Below are 19,317 nucleotides of genomic sequence, written 5' to 3' on the forward strand. Positions count from 1 at the left end.
GATCAACAAACTGAGCTTGAGGTGCCTTTTGTACATATTTTGTAGGACTGTAAATGGGAAATAAGGCCATTCAAAGTCACAGCTAATGTGTATTCCTAATTTACTCTGTCGTTAGCAAAAGATGACTCAGGTTTCTGCAGGAGCAGGGGGAGGGGAGAGTGCTTCAGCTGGTGAAAATGGAACAACATCAACCCTTGTTTTTCACCCTGGTGAGGATCCAGCCCTGGATCTGTGCCAGCAGGTCTGCACACTAAGAGGATCTCCATAGGGGTCGATGCGGGTATGTGCTCAGCTGAGCTGACTCAGCGCTTCATAGGGCGATAAGGTCTTTAAGTTACCCAGATAAGCATAATGATGGCCAAGCCAAAGGGTCAACTGACTGCCATCCATGAACAGAGCTGGGTGGAGCCCTAGCAAACCTGGATACCCGACTCCTTTCTCAAACTCATTCCTAGATCCCATATACCCTGCTAAGAGTACCAGCTTTAGTTATTGACACCACTAGTAACTCCCCAAGAGAATCAATTACATATTGTCTCACTGCTGTGACAGTGGCCTTTGCTTCTCTTCTGGATTTTCTTGTTCTTTGCCTTCCCTTTTGCCTTTTGGTAACACTGTTTTTCCATGCTCTATTGCTGGACCCAACTGCCAAAATGGACATCTAAGATAAAATGAAAGAGAAAGGCACTTCACTGAGATATATCTCCTTAGGATCCAGAGATAACACTTTGTAGAGAGCAAACTAGGCAAAGATCTGTGGTTTATACCTCCAAAGGCATCAGGTCAAGAAGGCCAAGTTTCCAAGGACAATGCAGAAGGAGTTGGGAAGAGAAGGATGTTTGTTCTATCAAAGCCCCAGCATGTGCATCCTCTGCCAGCCTACGTACTGCAAGGTCAGGGAATACACTGCTGCAAGGCTGGCAGTCACTGGAACAGATCCCACATCTACAAATCATCCATTCCTGCCTGGAAGCTTTGGATGAGACCACACTGATTTGAGTTAAAGATATCATAGCCACATGGATGTGGACACAGTTAGTGGGGACAGAGAATGAGGTACAGCTGATTTATTTCCTCCCACAGGACTAGTGTGGCCCCCTGGATGGGAATCCCAGATTGCAGCAGATCCCACTCCATGGATGCCTAGCTCAATCTCTATTGCAGCTCCACCCGAAGCATTCACAACCCTGAAACAGGGCTCTGTTGGCACCCCAACCTGCAGCCACCACCTTGTGCTCCTGAAGCACGAAGATGCCTTTATCCCTGCCAGAAGATGGATGTATACCCCCCTGCAATGTGCTCCAGGGTTGATATGGCTCCAGGGCCACCTGCAATGAGGCTTTCTGTTCTGAGCACCCACTCCAATCTGTTTAATCTCCCATTGGGGCCACCAAAGCTTTACACCCCTCCAAGCTTCCCCTTACATCTCCTACACCATCTCTACCCCCACCTCCAGGTGAGCACCATGTCAGCATCCCATATTCATGCTCCTTCCCTGTTCCAGCCCAGAAGGGACAGCAGAAGGAGGCGGGGGGATGCTGGAGCTGACCGGCTGGAGTGAGGACGTCATGCCTCGGAGCAGCCTGCACAGTACTGAGGGCTTAATGTGCCATAATCACAGAGCTGGCCTTGTTGTAACTGCACCCCGGCTCCCGGCGCCGCTGGCAGCTCCCTCTCTCCCTGCCTGTGGGATTTTTTGGAACAGATCCCCCCCAAGAGAAGGGAGAGGAGCCTGAAGGGAGGAGGGGAGAGCACAGGGAGTGGGGTGTTGACCCTCCTTGGCCACAGACGGTGCTGGCCCAATCGGGAGGTGAATCAGGACATTAATCAGTGTTACAGGGACTGGGACGGGGTCAGATACCTGTGGTTTGAGGCGTGCTGGCAGGGCTCAGCATTGCCAAAGTCATAATACCACACACTGCTCATGAAAGAGCAGTGCTGCGACGTTCCAGGGAGGAATGGTGCAGGGGAGGACAGTGATGGGCAAGGGCTGATGGGGGTGGGAGGGTAAAGGTGAAGGGAAAAGGAAAAAAAAAATAGAAAGAAGCCCTCTCCATGGGTTTCCTAGCAGGGGGGCAAGAAGAGAGGGCTGCCTGCTTTATAGCCTTCCTGCTGATCCTTTGCCTTGCCTCTGCCAGCCTCCATGCAGAGGGCTTGCTTCACATCCCTTCCCACAAGTTATGAGAGCATGCAAAATGACCAACAGCAACCAAGGTGGTAGAGGAGGTGGTAGAGGAGGAAGAGAATACAGAACCCTATGGCTGAGACAGGAACGTAGGAGAGAAATCAATGAGATTCCTGTTCCTGGGAAGGTGGGAGTGGAGGAGACAAGGCCCTTTCATTGACACTGTGATTGAAGCTGCTTTGCCCTCCACGGAGGGGCCTATGTGAAATAGGCACCCTGTTGCTTCTGGCTTTCAGGTATTATAATGTCTTAAGAGAGCTCTCAAGAGTTAAGGTTTGGGTCCACCAGTCTGCAGTTCTCCATGCTGGTTTCTCATCACATGTGTTAGGACACAGTAGGTGGGCTCACAGGATGAAATATCATAGAATACTAGAATGGCTTGGACTGGAAGAGACCTCAAAGGTCATCTACTTCCAAACCCTTGCTGCCAGCAGGGTTTCAAACCACTACATCAGGTACCACATCTGATTGCTCAGGGTCCCATCCAACCTGGCCTTGAACACCTCCAGGGTTAGGGAATCCGTGGATCTGGGGATCTTCTATGGAAGTCAAGCAATGACAGGGGTATGAGACTATGTGCAGCCTCTTCATCTCCAAGGGAGGCAGTCCAGGTTCCCTCCATGGGAGACAAAGATCCAGCAAGAATAGAGATGCTACAGCACATACCTAAAGGGGAGAAAAGTCACACCACAACATGGCTGATTTCTGTCCTCCTGGGAGAGCGCAGACAGTGAGCTCATGACACTGAGGACATCTGCAGTGAGGCAAGATGAATCCCTGGGTTGGACAGAGGCAGAGCAGGAGAATCCTCCTTCTTCTGCCAGATACCATCAGGGCAGACTGACACTATATCCTTCTGCGTGTGGTCCAGGCAGCCATCAGCTACATCCAAACATGAGGGCAGGTTGCCCTACCAAGGCAAAGTCCAGGCTTGTTGGCTCAGCACTGCATCTTTCTCCTCTATTTTTTTTTTTTCTGTTCATTACCTTCTTCTGTTTTCGTAGCTTTATTGTTGCATCTTTTAACCATGGTGGGCTTTAAGCCATCCTCCTTTTTTTTTCTAAGACAGTGTTATTGTGCTTGTGGAATCGTGGTTAGAGACATCAGCAGGATGTTCTCAAAAGCTTCCTGGTTTCCATGAGCTATGCATGCTCTGAATATACGGTGCTAGTTGATGCCAACAATTGGCCCTGTACATCTATTTTCCCCTTTACTGTGTAGAAAAATGCCCTTCAGACTCTGCAGTACAGCAGACTGGTGAGGGTTTCAGGTGACACCCTGTGGTACTGTGAAGAGACACCCTGTCTTAGGAACCCATGTGAACTAATATATTCCCACAATTATGACAGCTGCCTAAAATATCATGAGATTTTCAAAAAAATGGAAGTTCTGTATTTCTTTCTTTTTTTCTTCCTTTAATTATGGCACTCTGGAGATAATCATCTCCAACTTATCTCTGCTACTATGCAGGGTAAATGCTTGCTTTTGTTTTAAATGCAAGCTGAGTGTCACCCAGCACATGACTCCAGTAGCTCAGGCTCAAAGAAAACCAGATTTTATAAGTATGAGATAAAGCAGTGAGAACTCACTGTTCTTTTGCTTGGCTGGCTACCCAATGTTCTTGAAGGGTAGGGACAGAGACTTCCTTAGGCGTTCAGGGCAGAAGAATCTTCTTGCCTATTCTGAGATGTCAAGGTATCTCCCTGGACACAGCCCACAGAGCTCCAGCCAGCACAGTGTTGACCCTGGGGAGCTCAGTCTGTATAGACAATGAAGGATCAATTTATTTATAGATGTATAGAGGCCTCAAAGGTGTCTGAAATATCTGCCAAGGGAAGGCAGATGCGGCACAGGACCAAACACAGGAAGCAATGGAACCAAAGCTGAAAGCCAAGAGAGATACTGTAGGGCGTCAAGTTGACTATGATACCTTAGTGCATGTAACTAAATAGCCTCTGGCAAGGCAAAATTTGGGATTTTCCTTTCTGGGGTGTAGGGAACAAGACAGAAACCTGGAAATGGTACATAACTTCTCACAAGCAGTGATGTTTTTCTCTGTTTGTTAAGCTGGAGGGACTTGCCCTAGGATAGTTCAGGTGCATGTGGTGGATTTTGGTCTGTGTGGTTATGCTGTAGCAAGGTTTGGACAGTTCTCATTCCAAGCCGAAATCTGAAACTGCTGCAGAAGAAGTGCAATTAGTTGTCACTAATAAAAAATCCACCAAGACAGCAGTGAGGTTGAGAATCTTCATCCTTTGTTTCTGTTTGAAATAACTAAGCTCTGAATCAAATGGTATCTTTTAAATAGATTTTTAAAATAAATAAATAAATAAATTGTGGGTTTTTTTGTTGTGGAAAACAAACAAACAAACAAACAAGAAAACAAGTATTTATCCAAAGATCAGAAGGAGAACACTTGAGCAAGGACTTCTGAGGAAATCATGGCAAGTCTCTTTCCCCTCCATCTCATTGCATTTTCATGACTGGTACAGTTACAGTATGGATTTCCATCCTCTTCAGAAATATGTGGAGCTATGAATAGTATCCCCTATTTCAGGCTGCACCTCCCTGGGTTTGAGCCTATAGTCCCCAACTTCACAAGCAGCCATGGACACTCATAAGAGGTTTGCAAAGACCAGGAAGCCAGGAGGTCTACCACCAAGGGACAGCCAGTTTTCTTAGGGGGTCCACAGCTCCACCAGGAAGTGGTGAAAGTCTCACAAAGGACAGAGAAAGGCTGAAAGCCGCTGCTCAGTCAATAGCATCCACATTTCTGTGACTGGGGGAAGAGTAAGCCACCACTATTTCCTTCAGATCATCATGATTTGAAACTTAGGGCCTGATAAATGCTGCTGCCTGCTGTGCTTTTGTAGAGAAACTTGGGATCACCTACCAAGACCTTGTCAGCTGTTGTGATCTATGGCATGGGAACGCTAGCCTAGATGTAGAGTTGCTAGCCTCTGCTGATGGGATTAATCTCATTAAATATCTAGACTTGTACGAAGTTGTTTATTCTTCTATAGTCAGTGGAGAGAGCCAACTAGCACCATTAGAAATATCTTGTCCTGCCTGCAAAGTGGTTTGTATCACCTGTTGTTTGTTCCTGCTCCTCTCTGTGGTCTATAGGAAGAGCCTTCACCAACACACTAGTTTAACTTTGGCTGAGGATGGAGACAGCTCTGCACCACAATAACCTGAATCCTATTCCCATCGTTTTCAGCCATCCTTGGGCAACCTTGAGAAGATCCTTTCTTTTCTGGTTCTTCTATCCTTGGATTTTCTCCTCTGGGCTTGTCTATAGAAACATCTAGGTACTAACTGAAATCTAAAGTAGTTATCAACAAAACAACTTCACACATGAATTTCTGGGCTTGGGCCATAAGTTCCTCAGAGAAGAGGTGTGTTTTGCCTGCATAAAGACAAGTGTAACAGTAACAGACCCCTATCTGCGGCTCTGAATGCATCCCTCCTACAAATTCTGATGTAAATATCTAGCCTGTGTCTCCCACAGGAGTCACTAATACAGATCTATTGGCTTCAGAGCGGTGGCTGGGTTTGCTGTGGGCAAGCAGCCAAAGATAACATCTTTCTGTCCTCCCTCTCCAGAATCTATTGTGTCAGTTCAGAGAGGGCTTTATTTTCAATCACAAAGACTCTCTCTAGGGTGACAGGGGGGAGATGTATACAGAGATTATAGCTTACAGACTCGGTGGTTATACCAGCTTCTGTTCAGTGGTGTAGTAGTGGAGGATCTGGGGCTGAAGTGAGGATGTTCCCCAGTGTCTGCTCACCCACACAGAGGATGGAGTCCGGCCAGAGAAGCTTTCACTTTCTTATTGTCTCTGTTGCAAATCAACATCAGAAGGGGTGGAAAGAATCACAGTTAATGGGTTTGAGAGATCACGACAACGGAAATTTATCACCAAGGCTTTGTGGTTTCAGCAGCCACCCTGAAATAACTATTTTCCCTTCCGTCTGCATTGGAGCACTCATGGATATTGTTTCAGACTCCTGGTAAGATGAGGAGAAGAGCTGAGTTTGAGCACTTTGTTTTCTCCAAAACCATCTCCTGTCTCTTTTCATTTGTCATGAAAAAGACAATGAAAATTGTGAACTTTTAGGAGGCGTAGCCTACAGTACTGTTGGGGTAAAATATCTCTCCCTCTGGCTGATTTTTTTCCATGCCAATGCACATTTCATCTGTGGAACTCACTGCTGTAAGACAGCATTATGACCAGAGATGGAAAAGGATTCCTGTTTGGGTATAAAAATGGATCAACACGTAATATTGATAACTTCTTTGGGAGATGAAAGGTACTGTGAAGTTTGGAGACATGAGGCAGTCTATCTCCTCTGGGCAAAATGCTAGACAAAATAAAAGCCAAGAGGTTGTTTCTTCCAAAGGAAGACTATTTAATAGTTGTGTATCACAACATTTCTTCTGACTCTATGTAAAGCAAGTGGCTTTGGCTAGAATCAAAAACAGAGTTGTTTTATGATTTTTATTTTTTTTCTTTAAGTATCACAAGGGTAGATCAAGGGCATCACCAACAAACGTGGTTTACCAGTTCCTACAGACAGAGGCCAGAGTCCTGTCTCTGCCTCCCAAGCTACAAAGCAGAGAGTTTGATGTGGTATAGTTATGAGCATCAAAAGACTCCAGCAAATTCCAAAAGTCTTTAAAGGACAAAAATGCTTTGCCCAATGGAGGAAGAGTTGAAGACCAATCTACTCCACTGCTACATTAAACTCATGAGTACACACTGCGGACTCTACTTTAAGTAACCCTCAGTCGATTACTCCTCCATGAGAAACCCTCATCCAGTTACAACTTCAGTCTTTCATGCCACCACATCCCGCAGCAACGAATCCCATAGAAGTCGTGTGAGAAGAGTCCCGGATCTACCACTTCCTAATGTCTGACGCCCCACATTCCCAAGTGCTGTCAAAACCCATCCTTCTCCCTCCCTGGAAAACCCAGAGGTCTTCAGAGGTCTTCTCAGACAATGAGGATGTGCTTTGTTTGGGATCACTTACCAATGACCTGCCAGCACAGACCCCAGTAAGTTAAGGACACATTAGAAGATTTGTGACTCATTGTTAATGCATCCTCCATAAGCACCCCTTCAGTTCATTGTTTCTGAGCAATCTTGTCCAAGATAACAGAGCCCAGGAATAATGTTTTCTCAAGCATTGGGTAATGACACACTGTCACTTCTTGGCTGCGTTTCCACAATCCCACGAAGTGCCATAAAGTTACCGAAGCAGCCCTCGGGTTGGGGATTTTCTTGCTCACAGTCTGCATTTTCCAGCTTAGGTACAACATATCTATATCCTGGAGAAATCTCTCCAGTACCTGAGAAGAGACCCGCAGTCTCACTCAGAACACGGTAAGGACATGGCAAGGCAAGTCCTTGACATCAAAGACTGGAAAGTCATATGTCCTCCATTTCTTGTGCTGCCCACTTGGAATCAGGATTGAGAATTTGATCCCTGGAGGCTCCCATGTCCTCTGCCCAGGTTTCGGGAGAAATTTTTAACTTCGGCAGCAGACTATAATGACAGCATTCTTTGGTTGCCATAAAGCTCATAACAAGTGCAAAGTTCACCAAGCAGACACTCAGCTCTACCCTGAGGTGGCCTAAGACCAACCGAGAGAACTCCATGAGACTCCAAAATCCATGAGACTGAGGAGATGTCTGAGAAGATCAAGGGGACACGTGATTACAGCCTTCCAACACATAAAAGACTTCTTCACAGAGGAAGAGAGATAAAAGCTCTTCATGTCCCTCAGGGATAGGAGGTAGTGACCTTAGATTACAGCAAAGGAAATCACACTAAATGTCAGGAGAAGAGTTCTAACAGGATAGTAGGGCACGGGAGCAGACTACCCTGTAAAAGGGGAGAAGGTCTGTCACCGAGTTTCTCAAACAGCTCAAGCACCTTGCCAAAGCAATTTCAACAGGGCTTGTTCTGTGTTAAAGAGTATGGACAAGGTCCTTCCCAGCAGATCTCTCTTTCTAACACATCAGAAGTGCTGTGATTTTCCCAAAGACCACTTAGCTCTCCACCTCCACCTTCCCCTCCATACCCAAGACCTGTTTATTTTTGTCTGCATTCTCTCAGGCAACCTCCCAGCAGTGGATAGATTGAGTAAAGCCCGATTGGGATATTCAGAAACCTTGAGACAACGCTTTGTTGACTCACAGTTTTAATGGCTCAGTCAGAATAGCCTTCCTCAAGGACAGAGAAGCGGTTCAGCCTGGGAAGAGCTATCTAACGGAATAGTAAGCTGTTGTTATTTACCCGGGTGACTCTTTCAAGTGTTCCACATGTGAGTTGTCAACAAAACCTTCCTTTCTGGAGCAGAACAAAAGCGATTTGCCTCCAGCGAGGCCGGGTTTCCTTTGTTATGTAACAGTCAATGGCCTCCGAGTTTAACTGTGTAATTACATTCTCCACACTTGGCTTCGGTTCAATGGGTTTCTTATTCACAGCCCATAGCTGCCACGCATTTGCACAGCGTGCCTGTATCTTGAAGACATCTTTCAGTGCCCTGAGTATATACATGTGCACTGAAGGTGCAATCAGAGCTGCAGACTCGCAAGCATGCCCGGACCCAAGTGCATGGCTTGGCTAACACGAGAAGGTTGTTCATGGCAATGACCGCGTTGACAGCTGCTTTGCTTCACTGGAGCCGCGCGAAACAGTGAACGCAGGCCAGCCACATTGCTCTCTTCAATCTTCATTGTGCTTACTCTGCTGGTAGTGTTTTACTGAGTGTTTATACACGCTCCATGTCATGACTTTCTGGTAGGCACACAAAGTCACTGCAGAACCAGGTGCAGGAGCACGGCAAGGACCAGGGTCAGCCTGCACTTGCTCTAGGGACAGGTGATCCATGTGGAAGCCTGTATCCTCTGAATTTAGACCTCATTTGCACCATCTGTCTGCTAAGATAACAAAAAAGTATGTAGGCATTGCAACCTGTCTATTTCTCGGTCTAATTAGTGCTGCTACTCCTCTCTTCCTCCTTTTATGTGGGTTATTACTTCTTCCTCCTGCTCTACCCAGGAAGTGTTGGGAACGCTGCCTTTCATAGTGCTCCCCAGAGGCAGAGCAGATCAATATTTAATTGAATTTCCTTTCCTTCTACCATGGGTTTATCTACGTAAAGTACCTAAGAGGCAGAAGACTGGGAAGAGACAGAATCGTTTGCTAATACCGGTAAGGAAGGGAAACAAAAGGGAGCTCTGATATCATGTATCTCTGTCTGAGTTGCAGGAAAAGAGTGTATCATTTTCTTGTAAAAGTCAACTGGTTGGTCTTGCAATGATGATATTTCTATGCTACATTCTTCAAAATTCGGACTTGGGCAGCCTTAGGAAGGAGTGGGGTAAATGCTGTCCCAATGAGTGGGCAACCATCCCGACCTGATGGTTACCCAGCCACCTTTGGGATTCCTTACTTGGTCATGAAGTGCTTCCAGAGTGGTCTACCATCACACAAAGCAAATCTGCTAACTGCTAACAGGGGAAATGTGTGCATGTATGTAGTGCCAGGAGCCTGCTCCACAGACAAGGACATGTCACCTGGAGACGCTGTCTTCACTCTCTTCTATGGCATTGGGAGGGCTGAGTAAGGGCTTGGAGAGGGCTCTTCTTCATCTTATGGCTGCGAACTGATGGAAAGCATACAAGTGCCCTTAGTGGGAGATCGGTGGGCCCACTCCAGTGGGCTGGGGTTAGAAGAGGAAATTTAGTCAGCAGTGATAGAACTCCAAGCTGGGAGGTTCAGACCATTCAAGTTCTCTGCCTCTCAGGCATGAACAGACATGAACTCAGGCAGGACAGGGCATATCTAGGGCATCATCCCCTTCTGCAGAGGTGAATGTGATTGGGAGGATGGACTCTGCTGGAGATAGGATGGAGAGAGATGCTCCAGTGATGAGAGGTGCAAACCGTAGCATCAAGTGGACTGACAGCCTCCCGCCATGTGGGCTCTTCATGCCTTTTCATGAGATAAATCTCGTGAGAGGAGTGATAAGACCTCAAAGATCAAGGAAACAAATTAGGAGGGGATGCCCTGGCCCCCTTCACAGCAGCCTCACTTCTCCACTCCATTTCACCTCCATCCATGCCATAACAAGTAGACATGGAGTCATCACCGCAGGGATGCCACCTCTTGCTCTCCTGGTGATGTCCTAGGGGTGGTCTTGAATAAAAGTCTCTTCAGTGCTTATGTAAGTAGCTGGTAAAATATTTATGAAGCCAAATCGATCTGCACTATGGGTCCTCTGAAGGCACGGAGGGCAGAGGAAGAGAAGAAAGCAGAGGGAATGCTATGGCTACAGAGACTGCTACACTTTCTGGCTGAAATATATCTACAAATCCTCCATGTTTTCCTGTAAAACAGAAAAGCTCCCACACTCATGGTTTGCAGCAACAACTTCTCCAGCTTTACCCAAACTCATACATGCTGATTCTTAAGTGGGTTAAGATGGAGAAAATTAATTCCTATACCTATCTCTGTCACAGAGCCATTGGGGGTCCTTTGGCATGCACATCTTCCCTAAGCAGACAGGGCATCTTTGTACTCAAAATCATACCCGGGTGCTGGTAACACATTTACATTCTTGTCTGCCACCATCCCTGGTGGTGTTCAAGAATTGTGGAAATGTGGCACTGAGGGACATGGCTCAGTGGGTATGGTGGGGATGGACTTGATGATCTTGGAGGCATTTTCCAACTGTAATGATTCTGTGATTCTACGAAGAGTGTTACTGAGCTGAGTCAGCACTCTGGGCACACACAGACGCCTTAGAACACAGAGCAGAGAGCAGGGAACCACCAGGACACCTCTCCATCCTTCTGAGGACTGAGATGTGAGCAGACATCACTACCCTGCCCCATAGAGATGGCCTGAAGCTGTGCAAGCAATTCACACAGCAGGTAGTTAATGGGTAGGACTCCTTTCCATGGGACCCTTTGAAGAGGGCTCAGTGCCCCTCTCTTCCCACCAGCTATGTTCTGCACACAGACTTGCCCATGGGATGGGCTGAACAGAGATTTCCTCAGGGCTGTGGAGGTCTTGGTGGCTCTTCCATCAAATTCTGGTATCAGCTTTTCTGATCTAGGGGGTGAAATAGCACTTTGGACTTGGCTCCAAGAGCACCAGCCAGAGCTGCTGCCTGGACCACGCAGCTTATTTGCATGCTTTGCTGCATGAGTCCCCAGATGTCAGAGACTCACAGGGCAATGGGACCTGGGCATGGGGAGGGGAAGGGAAGGAAGAAAAGGAAAGGGAAAGGAAGAAGAGGGGTTGGTCCAGGGGTCCTCTGCTATCACCAAAGCAGCTGTCACAATAGCAGCACTGTTGCCTCGTGGGCTGGCTGGGCAATGGGATTTCACAGGGCTGTAAATCACTTGTCTGGCAGCCACGCTTTCCCTCCAGTGTTGAAAAGGCTTGGGTTTCTCTCGCACAGAAGTGATGGCAAGCTCAGGGAAGGGGGCGGAGGCCAGGTGCTGTAAATATTCAGTGGGGGCATCCCCAATCGCATACCTCTGAAATCTGACCCTGGCAGGGAAGTCGATGCGGTTCAACTGACTTCAGGACCTGGCTGCGCCAGTGCCAGAACAAACAGCTGCACTGAGGATTCCTGGGCCATTAGCACTGACCATCCACACTGGGAATGCTTTCTGCTGCCGTGCAGAGAGAGAGGCAGGGAGGCACCGTGCGCTCAGTGTGCAGCTCCCAGATGCTCACAGCCGTCTGCGTGTGCAGTGGCACTTGCACCAGGAACTCAGGCCAAGCATGGGGGGATGCAAATACCCTGAGAGATGCATGGATGCAGGCAGACAAACTCATGTTCAGACACTCAGGCACAGATAGAGTCATTAAGGTTGGAAAAGACCTCTAAGATCATCAAGTCCAACCCCAGCCCACCCCACCATGCCCATTGACCATGTCCCTCAGTGCCACATTTCCATGGTTCTTGAACACCTCCAGAGACCTTCCTGGGCAGCCTGTGTCAGTGCATTATCACTCTTTCTGATAAGAAACTTCTCCTCAACATGATACGCTGAATGATGGTGGCAATTGTACAGTGCTGTTAAAGATGCTAAGAAGGAGAAAACTGTGCCCTTGCAAAATCATACACATTGTCTGGACTCTGATGGACTGAATGAGGGCAGAAGACAGGGGGCTGTGTTGTTGGCACAGAGATAGGGCAAGGAGGAATAATTTAAAACTAAGACAGGGGAGGATTAGGTTAGATATTAGGAGAAAGTTTTTCACACAGAGGGTGGTGACACACTGGAACAGGTTGCCCAAGGAGGCTGTGGATGCCCCATCCCTGGAGGCATTCAAGGCCAGGCTGGATGTGGCTCTGGGCAGCCTGGTCTGGTGGTTGGCGACCCTGCACATAGCAGGGGGTTGGAACTGGATGAGCATTGTGGTCCTTTTTAACCCAGGCCATTCTGTGATTGTCAGCCACTGCAAAAGCAGAACCTCTGCTGAACCCCGGTGTGCACTGTGATGGTATTTCAGGAAGAACCCAGAAAGCCTGCAGTGGTTCCACTTGTGCTGCACACACTGTCTATTTGCTGCTAGATCAGCTCAGGTGCATTTCTGGCAACCCTACAAACAAACCAGCTGCATATGCTCAAACACACTACTCATGCCCACACACAGATACACAGACACATGAACCATGTACACTGATAACTGCACAGGGCACAACCGTGGAAAATCACCCCTGAGCATATCATGAAGTGTCTGTGCTGTGCAATAACAGCAGCAGTCACTGCAGCAGGACAAGGCAATCATGAAAAGAGAAAGAGATTTGGGAGATGGTGGCTACCTCTATATTGGTAGTATGGAGAATCACTGCTGGGCTGTTTGGTTGGTATATGGTCCCCCTTATCAATGCAGATGTTTGATCCGGGTTCAGCACAAAGGAAATGTGCAAAGTAGATCAAAGGAAATCCGTTGTAAAAGCATCTGGTGGAGACCTCCATCTGGTGAATGACTCTCCTGTGCTGATGCCATGTGTCACCCTTGGGCTCCCCTACACCAGCCTGGAGGGCAAAGGGCTCACTGCATGGTGCATGCTCTCCAAAAGGCCCTTTGTATCAGCCTGGTGATACATCCCAGACTTTGCCCCTCTCTGGGTTTTGTGTTAGGTGGGGTGGATTAATGTTTCTCCACTTTTTGCTGCAGTGGAAGGGCACGTCCTCACAGTGTCTCAAACTCCAGCAATCAGAAATAGCTCTCTGAGGTTTTGAGGATGCTGAGGCAAAGGGAGTCTGAAAATCAGAGCTGGCTCTTCTCCAGGTATCTGCCTTGGAGGCACCCAGGTGGAAAAGGGAAGAGATAGAGAAAAGGCACCAGAAACATCAACCAATGGCCTTCTGCACTGGGACGGATGTGTGTGGATTTGTCCATGTGTTTGTGTGGATGTGTCCATGTGTGGCAGTGGGGCAGCTGTGCAGCATCATTCCCAGCTCCCAGACTGTCACAGAGAGTTCCTGTCTCTCTCATCTCTGCATCTAGTGGGACCTTGAGTCAAATGACTTTGGTCTGCCACGAATCCTGTACCTATTCCCATGGCTGCTGTGGTCCTATTCCATTGTACCCCACGGGAGAGAAGTCCCCCTGCAGAGACACAGCACAGAGGAAAGCTCAGGTTGAGGTCAGAGCCCAGCTCACTACCTGCTTTTGCATTATTTATTATTGGCCATAGATGGCAGCAAACGTCTCAAAGCATCCCACTGTGTTGGCTGACTGCATCGGGGATCTGCTGGAGCAAGGCACAGAAATTCCTCCATCCCTTTGTGTTAAGGGCATGGTCCCTTCTCCACAGGGAGAGGAGAACAGCAGTGCAGAGACTTCAACTGGATCCCGTTCAGAAATAACCCAGAACATGTTTAGTGACTAGCAAGCAAGCCTTTGATTCTCCTCCAGGCCCACATGCAGCTGTTAGGGTGATCAAGGGGACCATGAACTGACGAAGACCTGGTGAGCCCCTCCATATTCCTCAGCATGAATGAGTTATCTGGGAAGAATCCCCATCATATAATGGTGTGGACAATCACAGCTCTCAGATAGTGAAGATCCTGCAGCAGGGCAGGATGGATGCGTACAGAGAAAGGGCCCTGGTTTGGTTCGTTTTGCCAGTGGAAATGCAACCATTGAATCCAGATATACTAAAAGGAAGTTCTGAAGGCTTTCTATCCATAAGTCTCTATGCCCGTCTCTAAATCAAGCAAATGTGACTTTACTAGCCCAATTTTCTAGCTGCAATATAGGAATTTTAAAAAGCCAGATAGGATGAGAACAAGCCTATCTAGCCCCACACTATTTTCCATAGACCAGGTGCTCAAGAAAAGGAATACAATACAGAGTTGATAGGAATGCTCCTTTCCCCTTCTGCCCCACCTGCCAGTCAATATGTGCCATGGTGAGGTCCTCAGCTCTGGTTGGTGCAGGAAGGCTCACAGTGTTTCCCATCCTCCATTCAGTTACTACCTGTATGAGAAGTTTCATGTCTCAGACAAGTCGTCCATTTCCACGGAGTCCCACACATGGTAGCCCAGTGAAGACCCCTATTTCCCTCTGCATTCTCAAGGACAAGACTAAGAATAGAGCTGAATTCTGCCTATCCATCACACTGCATCCCATGTAGGTTCTGGATTTGCTGGGGAAAGCAGCCTGGGTGCCTTGACAAAGTGCTAACTTCAAGGCTGGCTGTTGGCTAAGGTTCCTGCCTTGGCCAGGCTTGCTGGATAGTCTTGGTTTTGTCACTCAGCCTCCCTCCAAACCTCAGTTCCTTCACTGGAAGACAGGGTCTCATAATCCTGCCCCACCGTATGGGGAGCAGCTGAGCGAGCTGGGGTTGTTCAGTCTGGAGAAGAGGAGAATCAAGGGAGACCTTATCACCCTCTACAAGTCCCTGAAAGGAGGTGGTAGTGAGGTAGGGGTTGGCTTCTGCTCCCAGTTAATGGTGATAGGATGAAAGGTGATGGTCTCTTGTTGTGCCAGGGGAGGTTAAGGCCAGATTAATGCACTACTACTAAAGAGTAGTGATGCAGTGGCACAGGCTGCTAGGGACATGGTGGGTTGACCATCCTTGGAGGTGTTCAAGGAATGTGTACATGTGACACAGGGACGTGGTCAGTGGGCACGGTGGGGGTTGGGGTTGGTGATCTTGGAGGTCTTTTCCAACCCTAATGAATCTATGATTCCACAATTCTACCTCCAGCAGCACTCTGCAGGGATTAGGTGTATCTGTCACGGCCCCCTGTGTTAGAAGAAACATTATCTATGAAGCGAAAGCCTTCCAGTTCACTTCACTACGAGGAGAAAGAGTTGCAAGAACTTCTGTTTCTCACTGTCCCTCTGGCGGACTGGATTACAGGTTTCTCTCCCTCCAGCTTTTCGTTCTGCATATTGTTAGCCAAGCTCCAGACCTATGGCTCTTCTCCAGAGTCTGGAACAGTGTTTTACCCTGCCAGGTCCCTTTTTCTTTGCAATCCGTTCATTATCATTTCAAGAGCATAATCACTCAGGGTGGGAGAGGCAGAGAGTAGAAGTCAGAGACGGAGTGACCAATAGTGTGAGTTCCCCCATACATCTCCCCCTAGAAATGCAGAATAGGAATGCTGTGGTTCTATAGGTTGGCTGATGCAATTAGCATCGCCTGTGTAATTAGCCCAAGATAGACAGAGCTGGCAAGGAAACACCTAATCAGTCTAATTTCAAACTGTTATAAAACCAGTGAATGGAAAACAGAGAGCTTCCATTTGTTTCCAATTGAGAAAAGTGCAGGGTAAAGGTTGGTCCGCAGCTCCACCTCTCGCACACGCGCGTGTGTGCTCGCACATGGCTAAATGAAACCAGAAGGGAGCAGCTAGCATGCAGATGTGACAAATCCATTTCCCTCTCAGGATGCTGAGATACTGAGTATTCGGGGCACAGTGTCAAAACCTAAGTCAAAACTTTCTCTGCCACACCCCTTCTTTATTTGGATGCTCTTTCTGATGATTTACTTATTTCTCTGCTCTGCATCTCCTCTGGATTTGTGTTTCCAAAGGAAGTTGAGCTGCCCCGTGCTGGTGAATTTTGCGTGCTCTTTTTGCTGCAGGCAGTTTGCAGACTGAACAGCTAATGCAGACTAGAGGGTGGGAAAGCAGACCCCAGGGAGCAGAAGAGGCCCATGGTCACACCATCCATGGGTCTGTGTCAGAGGTTTCCAGCTGTTCTCTTGAGCTGCAGGACTACGCGGTTTATCCCTTGATTTTTCTTCTGTTATTTCCTTTCTCTCACAGCTTTATGGCTTTCCTCCAGTGCTCCTCATCATTTATTGCCCCCTCTCCTTTCCTGCTGAGCTTTTCCTTGCCACCCTTTTCCTATCCCCAGTTTCACTGGGGCTGAACAGTTTCTCACACTGCCTGCAGGTGCTGTCCCCATTCCTGTCCCATACTGGGGTGAGAATGGCTGTCTCTGTGACCAATGTATGGCTGTGCTGGAAATCCTGAGTCTGAAAATTAGAACTGTGATTATCTTAGCCTTGATTTTTGCTTCTGGGCCTCTGGATGCTGGTAGACCTTATACCCCTCTGCTAAGACTCATATGCCAAAGGCAAGGGAGGCTCCAGAGCTGCACCGCTCAAGTCAAATGTTTGTCCTTTAAAGCACAGGAATCTGCTTTGCTCTGAAATGCCTCCAGCTCAGCAGGATATCTTCCCAGAATCAGGCAAGACACTTGCTGTCCTGTCCTGGCACCGGGGATCCATACACAGTCTTTTGGAACAAAATCCCACCCAGGCAGCTTGCTCATCTTCAGGTTTTGTTACAAACTCTAAACTCCAGCCAGGTCTGCTTAAACTTGTGCCAAGTTCCCTAACCTTTTGTGCTCACCAGGAGATAATGCGTGGGAGGGTAGGAAATGGGTAGCATCTATTTAAATAGCTTGTAGCTATGGCACTTGCCATCCTCTCTTTTAGACGCCACTGGAAAATGGTGTGGAAACGCAGTTTGCATCGTGGCCTGGCACGTCAGTGCACAGTGAGCAGGCAAGTCTATCTGGGGCCCAGAAGAGCCTGTGCAGTTGCTTTGTGTTATTTCTATCAGAGGAAGAGCAAAAGACAAAATGGGTGGATGCCACTTGGTGTCTCTTTGAGGATTCCTCCCTAATCCAGGCAAGACATGAGCTCACGTTCTTCATATTGGTTCCCTTCACTCCAGTAGTGATGGTTTGTGCTGCATCTCCAGAAGGTCTGTCTGGGCATGCTTATGTCTGCATTTTTCTGGAAATTGCTCATATTAGAGAGGAAAGTTCATACCAGCCCTTGGGGAGAAAATCCCCAATATTGGGATTTTCCAACCTAGCCTGAAGGTGTCCAAGGCCAGGCTGGATGTGACTCTGAGCAACCTGATCTGTTGCCTGATCTAGTGGTAAGCAACCCTGCCCACAGCAGGGGGATTGGAACTAGATGATCTTTGAGGGCCCTTCCACACAAGACATTCCATGACGCTACGATTCTGTGACACGAATAGTGCTATTTCAGTTGCCCCATTGCTTGGAATAGTTGGAGACATTTTGCCACCACACTAGCCAGGAAAGAGATATAATGATCTGTAGGTAACTACTGTCCATTCTGGAGTGAGGAAGGTGGAGAAGAGAAAGAGATCATCAGTTAATTTTCAGCTGAGAATTTCTGGAATGAAAATTGCATGGCTTCTGGGTTCTGCTGGTATATATTATTGCGTATACATATATAGACCCACACACAGGCATTTTAGTCCTCAGATCACTTTCTTCACTGCAAAAGGGCTGAACAAGTTGGTGGTTAGCAAGGACACCCATTAGTGGGAGGCATGCTCACAAGTGTGTTTTGTTGAGGGCAGTTTATGACCAGATGTCACTTTTGGCCACTAAATTGCTGTCTTTTCTGACAAGAAACTGCATAATTACATCCTCTGTTGGTTTGTCCTCCTGCTGACCAACCTCTTACACTGGAAGGCACTGAGATATACAGAAAAATGCCTGTGGTGCTTTGCAAAGAAAGACTTTTCCATCTGAACCAACAGCCTGAAGGCTATTTCTGGACATGAGAACATTCTCCCTCACAACATGGAGAGCAACCCTAGAGGCCCAAGTCAAGATCCAGTCATCTGAGACTTTCCCAGCATTCAGTGTAGGCTCATCCTGCAGGATGCATGCTTAGGATGAGCTGAATTATCCTCCAGAACCCATTCCTTGCCGCTGGTGGTAGATGAGGCTGCCACAGAGTGCTGTTCCTTACTTGGGTGCTGAGATAGGTAAAGTTAGATGAGAGGAGTCTGAATTGTGGCAGTGGTATTTTTAACAGGAAACAAACCCTTGCATCTTGAAGGTTTGTCATTAAAGTCACATGCAAGCCAAATGTACCAAAATGCTGAGAACTGTGTTCCTCACCAGTAAATCTTTCCCTGGTTCTCTAAGGTGCTGGATCACCATTTCTCCCGTCCTGTGTCACCCAGTGCACAGCATGGCCCTAGATTTCACCCCACTCCCCCCAAATCCATTTAACACCAGTCTTCTGCTATTTCAGGTTGTTCAGAAAGTCTTATAAAATGCCTCAGCTGAAAGCAATGCTCCCCAAACACAGACCTGCTTGTTAGCGTGGTGCATGCCAGTCAGATATGCTGAGTTCATTGGAAGCAATGATATCATGGCCATGAACTTTGTCTGGTGATAAAGTAGAATGTTCTCCACTCAGGTACTCTTCCAATACAATGAGATCCTGAGCAAACACTCACCAGCTGCCTCCTGTTTCTCTGGAAACCTGAAATGCATCCTCTCCTGCATGAGGAGGGAAAGCCCTTCTGTTTTGATTTCATTCCTCCACCATCTGCTTTACTAAGCTTGGCCTGGTTTATAATTGTAGACATCTGGCTTCTGTCTAAGGCTGTCAAGCACGTTGATAGGAGAGGTTTCCCATTGTTTGTCTTTGTTTTCGAGTCTCTAGCTTTCCAGACAGCAGAGGCCACATTTCCCCTTCTCTCCTTCTGAGACCTGTTTCCTTTCTTGTTACCTGCCTATGGGGACTCACTAGAATGACTTAGGTTGGAAGGAATCTCAAAGATCAT

General features: G+C 47.6%; 1 protein-coding gene across 4 annotated transcripts in view; it reads left to right on the forward strand.

The window, feature by feature from the left end:
- The window catches only part of PTH2R (parathyroid hormone 2 receptor), a 116,441-nt gene that overhangs the window by 10,330 nt on the left and 86,794 nt on the right, over positions 1-19,317 (forward strand). The window lies entirely within an intron of this gene.

The sequence above is a fragment of the Gallus gallus genome, chromosome 2 (genome assembly GCF_016699485.2).
Source record: "Gallus gallus isolate bGalGal1 chromosome 2, bGalGal1.mat.broiler.GRCg7b, whole genome shotgun sequence".
NCBI lineage: Eukaryota > Metazoa > Chordata > Aves > Galliformes > Phasianidae > Gallus > Gallus gallus.